The sequence below is a fragment of the Lates calcarifer genome, linkage group LG17, assembly GCF_001640805.2.
Source record: "Lates calcarifer isolate ASB-BC8 linkage group LG17, TLL_Latcal_v3, whole genome shotgun sequence".
NCBI lineage: Eukaryota > Metazoa > Chordata > Actinopteri > Centropomidae > Lates > Lates calcarifer.
The window spans coordinates 24,141,753-24,150,285 of NC_066849.1; positions in this window are offsets into that span (position 1 = coordinate 24,141,753).

Genomic DNA, 8,533 nt, shown 5'->3' on the forward strand with positions numbered 1-8,533 from the left:
ATGCAGATAAGTAACAGGAAATTCAAAAATATAAAATGTAAACATATTCATATTGTGCATGATACATAAGTATTATCCTATGCATAAACTGTATAGGTATGTCTTGTAATAGATACACGTACAAATCACCTACATATACACACACTGTACACATACGATTTACGCATGTACACATGCATTGATATTCAAAAACATTCACTCACTTAATATTCACACACATTACAGTATTCCTCACCATTGCTCCTCTCATTATGTCTTCTCAGCTGCTAACGATCTGCACTTTCTGTACTGAACAAAGAGGAATGCCACTCTGCAGACAAAGTCTTACAGGCTACAAGAGAAGACAAAAGCATCCACTTTGTTGTGCAGTTGCCTTTCTTTTCCCACAAAAAAAGAAGGGAAAGAAAGAAATGGGCCAGCAGTAATTAAATATCCAAATTTCAGGGTTTGTTAAAGCTGAAGAAGTGTGTTCGTGGGGGAGCAGGGGAGGAAAAGGAGGCAGGCCCCTTGTTCTTAAGTCAAAGAACAAAGACTTCTCACCCTCTTTTGATTTTTTATGCATTTCTCCAGCCTGAAGATGCAGATCAAGACTAGGTAATTATCCTGATTGAGTATTCATAAACGATTATGCTATTCTTTTGCTTTTAATGATGCAAATTACGACTAATTACCTCACGTTAATGGATGCCGAGCATCTTTATGAGCTGTGGAATAGTGCAATTAGGCAACTGTTTATCTAACAGTGCCATGTGAAAATATTAGTTGTAGGTGTCTATGTATAGTTAATGTAAGCGTCCATTTGTCTTACTCATCATCTGCACAAGTTTGATGGATGTCTAAGAGAAAAAGGCCTGACTCTGCATTAAGGAAACTAATTCCATTAGCAGGCACATGAATAATACAGCAGCATAAATAGAGGAAATGCTTATGGAGGTTTTGTACATTTAAAAAATAAAGGTTTTTGAATTCTCAAGGACTCTTAGACTTTACAAAACCCCAGCGGAATCATTAAAGGGATAAATTAAGTTGCTTCAGAGTTTATTTAATAAGTTGCCAACATCATTTATTTCCTCCTTCCTTCCGAGTACAAAATCTGTTGCCTGACTTGAATCGGTCTATTCCCTCTTTTTTTTTTTTTTATTTCTGATGGTTGTCTCATCTGTCGAAAAAAGCTTCTTGCAGACTCCAGTGAATCATGTCGCAATTTGCTGCTGGCACTTTCATCATTAAAACTTTTGCACCACCCTACGATCCTACAACTTTCCCCTGATAAGGCTTTCTTGACTGTGTGAATAGAAAATTAGTTCAGTAACAACTGAACAGGGAGAAGAGACAAGGCAGGGCTATTATTCTGAGGGCTATAGCCAAACATGAACCTACTGCTCGAATACATAAAAGTCTCTCTAACTGGAGAGAAATTAGATGAGGACATTTTAGCCAGTGGCAGACTAAATTATTCAGTGGCAATCAGAATTAGCCATTACTCTTATGTTTTGCATAGAGATTATGCTGTTTCTGCCGCATAAGCATTATTTTCTTATGATAGCGTAAATTTCTTTGTGATACAAGATGATTTAAAGTAGTGCCTAATTTCCTGTTTTATTTCATAATGAGTTCAAAGTCAAACTCAGCCACTCACAAGGTGAGACTGTGGTAACATAATAAGAGAAACAAAAATAAAATGAGACAGAAGACCAAATCAAATCCCTATCCATCTTTTTGTTTTATCAAATTAAGAGAAATTCATCCACTTTTTAAGCTAACATCCATCAGTGGGACATTCTGTATCACCAACTTATTGCTTAAAGAACCCGTGGGCATTAATAAATTCATCATTGTTTTCTGATGCCAGTTTTACTCTTTATTTATTTATTCTGCCTCTGGGTGCAGAGAGTTTCTTACACCACTGTTCAAACACTCTACCCTAAAATAACTGAGTAGGTGTAAGGAAGTGCTGAGTTTTCACCAATGGCCCATTATTGAACAAGACATGTGGAATCACGCTCTAAATCCTGGCTCCCTGAGTGTTTTTTTTTTTTTTTTTTTTTTTTTTTTTAGTGCCTATATCAGACAGTGAAAAGCCATTCTTTTACAAAAAAGAAAAAGTACAATTTCCATTTGTGTTCATTACAATACAGGAAAGTCCGTCCTCATAATGGAGGTCATGCAGAAGAATGATGAGCTCAGAACTGTTAACTGTATTGAAATTCCAGACCGGCTCATTAAAAAATAGATAAATGTATGTCCACATATTGTGAAATGTTTTGCACAGTTCAATTTGGAGTTTAATTCCTTGAACTGCTTGTATTAACTAGGAGAATTATTGACAATAAATTGAGTCTATTGTTAGTTTGAATTGTTGTCTCATTATGTTCATTCAGTAGCTGGGTCCATCCAGTTAGATTGTAAGCATTAATGTTGTTGTTCATATAGAGTATTTATACGTATGTGCATATACAGATATACAACATGTACAAATAATTCTTCCCATTATTTTTTACTTTCTATTATCATTACCTTAACTGTGCCCTCCTGCTACAGGAAACACTACAACATGTGCAGGGACATGAAAGATTATTTTAAAAGCCACTTAAAATAATCTGATACTTATATCAGATACTAAATAATATTCTCTCCAAAAAACAGTGCTTGAACTACAAGGCATTAAATGGGGCTTAGTTCTCCAGAAGCCACAACATTTAGGTGGTTTTGAAAAACTACTACTGCTACTAATGCTACAATGAACAATACAATACAAAAGTAAAATCTCATGCCCTGTCATCTGCAATTTTAAACGTGCACAGCTCTCCCGTTGTCAGTATGCCTGACTATCTGCTGTCAATAAGGTCTGTGACATGATTAATTGGAACATGTACAGGGTATTTTGTATTTATCTTAAGCACAGACTTTACTGATTGTCTCCATCACAATCTTTTTCTCCTTTACGTCAACCACAAAAACACCCATTGTGATGACCCAAATGACAAATTAATTCTGAAACAAATTAGCTATAAAACTAGAGACTAAAAATAATTTAACAGTGAGGAATGAACTGTATGCTATTAGAACAACAGATGTAAAGCCTCTAAAGCTGAAGATCTGATTATCAGCTACACGGTTTCCCAATATATATGCTGTTGTTTTTGTTATGCTTAACATACATTAATGTATGCTAAAGCATTAGTATTGCACACTGTTAGCAAGGCAGCCAAGGTCGCAATCCCTTTAATATCTATGGTTGCAATATTGGTATATTGGAATTATTATATTTGCATCAGTGTGATGAAGAACTTTGATTAATCAAGGATTTAATCCACTAGGTTTGCCACAAGCGTGTCACATGGTAATTTTACCTGCAAAGTTTCTTGATTGAAACTTTGTTATGATATATACTGAAAGCCAGTCAGCATGTACCTGTGTCTCTCTATGACTGCCTGCACCCAAATCCTGACAGATAATTTTCCTAAGTTGTCTTTGAATCTAATAGTGGCTCCATGCATTGGCCCTATGCGCACATAACAACCAGACAGACTTTTGTTACTTGCCTACTCAGGTAACTACAATGATAATGATCAGTTTTCCTTGCACATAGCAAGGGAAAACTGTAGTTTCACACACTGAATTGCCTCTTCTGGTTCTCATTCATGCAGTAATTGTGGGCTGTCCATGGATAAGTCAGGAGCAAAAGTCTCTGTTTCTCTTGTGCAGCTACATATATTTCTTCTTTTTTTTTTTTCCTGCACCGCCCAGAGTAAGCACTGCTACAGAAGCAGCTGTCTCAGAGGATGAAAACGTGAGGGTGAGCAGTCCCTTCCACGTCCCTTGGCGCTCCGCTTGGGCTAAATTATGTGTCATTGCAGCGCAATTTCATCACAGCCGCTTGTTTTGTCTTCTTTTGATTTGTTTATTTGCCAGGGTGTTATAGCCTTACACAAAACAATATGAATTTTGTAGAGGGCCCACATTGCTTCCAATGCTTCACCACAACATTTGAAGATGGCAGCTTTCTTCTTTTTGCTGCTGAAGACCCTCTTTTTCTCTTCCAGTGCATAGCATCCTTCTGCAGCTATTTATAGCTGAAGTGTGCACACCAGAGAGAGAAGTAAGTGTGCTTCTGGGTGTGTGCGTGTGTGTTTGCATGCACACTTATGAGTGTGTGCTTTGAGGGCTGATTTGATATTTGAACTGATGGGTCATTTAATGAGGAAAAAATAATGGAGAAGTTGAATGAAAAGAGGCCAGCAATTTACTATACTAAATACACATAATACCCTGTTGTGTCTGGTTTAATATAGCATACAGTGAGCCATCCAGCTTTCACCTTGCCATTATAGTAAACACTGGTATCATTCCTAGTTTGACAAATTAGCTGTCTGCTGCTGACAGTGGACCTGTTTAAGTTCTCCATCAAACTTTACCCTCAGTGAATTGCAAATACAGCTCAGTCTCTCGCATGTTGAGCGCCTGGTTGTCCTTATTATCTTTTCCAGAATGCCATCCTGCAGGTTGGCCCTTATTTGCACTGTATTGTTTGGTGCCTTTTCTAAAAAGCTGCATGTGTTAGTTGAAGAATGTGACACATGGCGCCTAATGGCATGCATCAATGCCACGCCAGCAGGAGAGCGAGAGGCTTCCTTCCTTCCTGCCAAGCTTTGCTATCAAGTTGGAGTCTCACCCCAAACAACGGACCAGAATAAGTCCTCAGATAGGGATTAGTATGAGAGTGAGCCACGATGGGAGAATACACAAATAAACAAACTCTTTCTGTTGGGTTTGGGTTAGACTGTGTTGGACACACAATCTAAAAACACATGCAAATACTGTACCCGCACATGCATGACTACTTTTATACACACACGCAGACAAATAATAACATGCCCTCTTCTCAACATGTGTGTTGGTTGATGGACTCACTGAAGCTGAACCTCATGTTTATGAATGTGCAGGATTTATGTATCTCCATTGTTTTGTTTGTGAAATTGGTAAATTGGCCAACCTTTAGGTATTCACCAAGATCCGTGGGCTGTATAATCGCACGGAAACGGCTCAACATTTTCCTCTACATAATCATTGTGGAAAACAGTGCATGCTTGAGTGACAGAGCTTTTTAGAGGGCTCTTATTTCTCCAATCAGCAAAGTAATTATAAAGGGAGCCTCTTGGGTTCCCCCTTGTAATCTGGTCACAGTGGCTAGATCACCCCCTGATAGGAGAATGATTGCTGAACTCCCTCTGATATGTTGCCTATAAGCTTGCTAACTCTCGCCCTGCTGTCTTCATTAATGAAAATATCCCAAATGTTCCAAAACACGTTCTTACAGTCATTTATACAGTATATACACCGGCACTCATTTTCTGTGTAACACATCACCTAACAAGTTACAGGATGCAGAAAAAAATTATGTAAATACCTTTTGGGAAGTGAAGTAAACCCAAGGTAGCAAAATCATAATTATAAAAAGTGCTACACAGGAAGGTCATGTTAGGGTGAATACCGATTATGCAGCAGTATTTGTCAGTTATAAACTCTGGCTCTAAGCATTTTGGGTTAAAAATATATATATATATATATATATATATATATATAATATAATCGATTAGTTGAAAGAATTTTAAGAATCATTCAATTTTAAGAATCAGCTCATTTTTATTTGACTAACGTTTATTTGGTTGGAGGTTTGAGGAGATTTATGTTTTACCTCATAGAGACGCGGAGCTAATGTTTATGGTTCTATTCCTGCCTGAGTGTGTATCTTCTCTCTGTGTGGTGCAAGCAAAACACTGGAACAGACGTTGGCACTAAGAAGCAGCAAAGTGGGCTGTTTAATGAAATACCGCTAACGTTAGCTCAGGCTGTTGCTAGATGCTTAGCTTGTTTTCAGGTTAGGATTCCTTCAGGGTTCATCGCTCAGGAGGTTTTTACTGGTAGCTGAATTATCAACAGAAGTCTCATTAACTCAAAACAAACGGACCAAGTAATTAAAACACCAAATAAAGCAGTTTCTCCATGACACGGACACAGAGTACTGAGAGGGGCTGTTTGCTCAGCTTGTTTCTATGTATACTTAAGATCCAGGCGTCTGATGACAAAAATCCTTCATCTGGATTTAAGATTATAGTTCTAATGTTATAAAAAGTGACGGTAACGTGACTTGGAATATTAAGAAAGTAGTCTGCTGAAAATTTTTTCCTGTTGGGCCATCCAGCCGTCAGCCGGCGCTAGCGGAATACACTGTGGATTTGTTGTACCTAAACGCTCATGTGAGCAAATGACAGGAACAGATAACAAATAGCTTTGGTGATATGATGATATGATATGTTTCCTCTTAGCGTTGTTGGAGAAGTGGAACTGTGAAAGGCTCATGGAACCTGAATGCACCGTGCCTTCACAGAAGTGGAGGGCATGTCTTAACGATTTTATTAATGCTTCAGTGACTGAAATGTTTGGATTCTCTCTGATTGTCATACATGACATTACAGTCATGGATTTGTGCTGGTGTTGTATTTCACAAGTTATGGTCAAATATCAACTAGTTAACAGTCTAACGTGTTTACCCCAACACAACATTTCTATGTTGCACAGCAGAAAATGATGTTCTCAAAAAAATGTTTCCATCAGCATGCATGGATGATACATATGTACAGATATATTCATCAAAATCAGAGTTGTGATGTAGTGTGAAGCATAGAAGATAGTCTCCTTAGTGGCAGTGAGATTGGTGTGGGGGGAAAAAGCTGAGCTGTGAGAAGCCAAATTGTCACATTTGTAATAGTAATGCTGACCAATGCAAAGTGATAGAGCAGCCAGCCAGGGCTTGAGCTCCACAACCTTTTAAGATGCTAAAAACGTTCAGACCGCGGCAAATCCTCCGCTGATCATAATGCATTGAGGAAACCTGCTTTTTAAACCACCTGTCAAAAGGTGCTACAATCAGATCTTACAATGTTTTGAAGGAGCAAGGTGTTTGACAGCCTAAAAGTCAGATGTGTTTTTAATTGGATGTAAGAGATGTATGGCAGCACAGTTCCTGACTCAGGATGTGACCAAATGGATGAATACTGCTTTTTGTTCTGAAGCTGCTCAGTATGCTGAGAGAGACTTGCTTTTAAAGCATTGTAAAAGGCTATTGTGTCACCTCCTGTGCTCGTCTTCTCATCATTGATGGAGTACCGATGATGCGTTGAGAGCATAAGCCCCCTTAAGCTGCCGTGATTGGGTCTATCACACTCTGCAAAATACATGAGCTGGTACCCATAATACTAATCTTCGTCACCACCTTTAATGACACCTCTCACTTAGCCACAGGTCTATTGTTGAAAGTACGTCTCCGCTCTGATAAATGAAAAAAACATTGATTTCCTCTGTTTCTCAAATTGGACAAAATCCCACAAAACACACTGACACAATTCACTTGCTGTTTCACTGTTGACCCGGAAAGCAGCCGAGGCAGACAAATGAGGCCATGGTTATCCATTCTGCATGCTGAGTTCAGGGGGAAAAACAGCAGTGAGCCTGTGTGATATTAATGCACACATCACAGCGATGGGAAAGCCCACAACGATAAACATTGAAATTCTTTCAGATACATCAAAGCTGGTGCGTAATGAACCTTTGTATCTTTAGGGCACGGAGACATATACTGTATGCCTCTAATGTGATATTTCCCATTTCAGCGAGAGCATTCAAATCATATTTCATCCACGACACCTCCTGCATTCTGCCTAAGTCCGGCCCACTCCCAGGGGCCGATGTTTGCACAGCAGCAGCCCTCATCAAGAGCTGGTGACAACACCAGGTTGGCCTGTTCGACAACACAGACACGCACACCCCCACACACACACATAAAACCTCAGCAGTCATACCGTACTTAGGGCAACCATTTGATCCCTTCAGGATGTATGAAAATTAAAGAGGTTCGTAGGTTGTTGTAGCAATTACCAAGGACCTACAGTTGCTTTTTTTTTTTTTTTTTTTTTGCTGTGGCTTCCAAGCAGTGAAATGGATTCTAAACGCGTTGGCCTTTCTCCACGCTCACCGGCCTATGGTAAATTATGTCCCGAGGAAGTGTTTTAATAACAGTTTTTTGTCGAGTTTACACCACGCTGCATAAGAAGCAGCGAAATGAATAAGTACCCCACCACCTGGGTTCTGGGTCATTCTGGTTAATAGGGTGTGATATAGTCACTGTATGACTGCAATAGTGGGTTCTGGTGGGAGGAGAGCCAGGTTACTGATTACTCTTCCAAACATTTCATTATTCAAGTCTGGAAGCTCTCAGGAATATAGTGCAAATATCTCCTGAACCTACAAAAGACATTTTGAAAATGTATTTAGATAGATTTTGTTCATAATAATCACACTTAACCACTGTTACTGTACAGTTTGTGTAATATTTCCTGTTCATCCTTCCAAAAATGTGCATTTTTTTTCTCTCTATACTGGGATTATTTTATGAACTGTTACTAATTTCTGTTGCAGCTGTTCTGTTAAATTTTATTTTATATAGTGTAGCAAGGCAAGTGTGGCTGGTTTT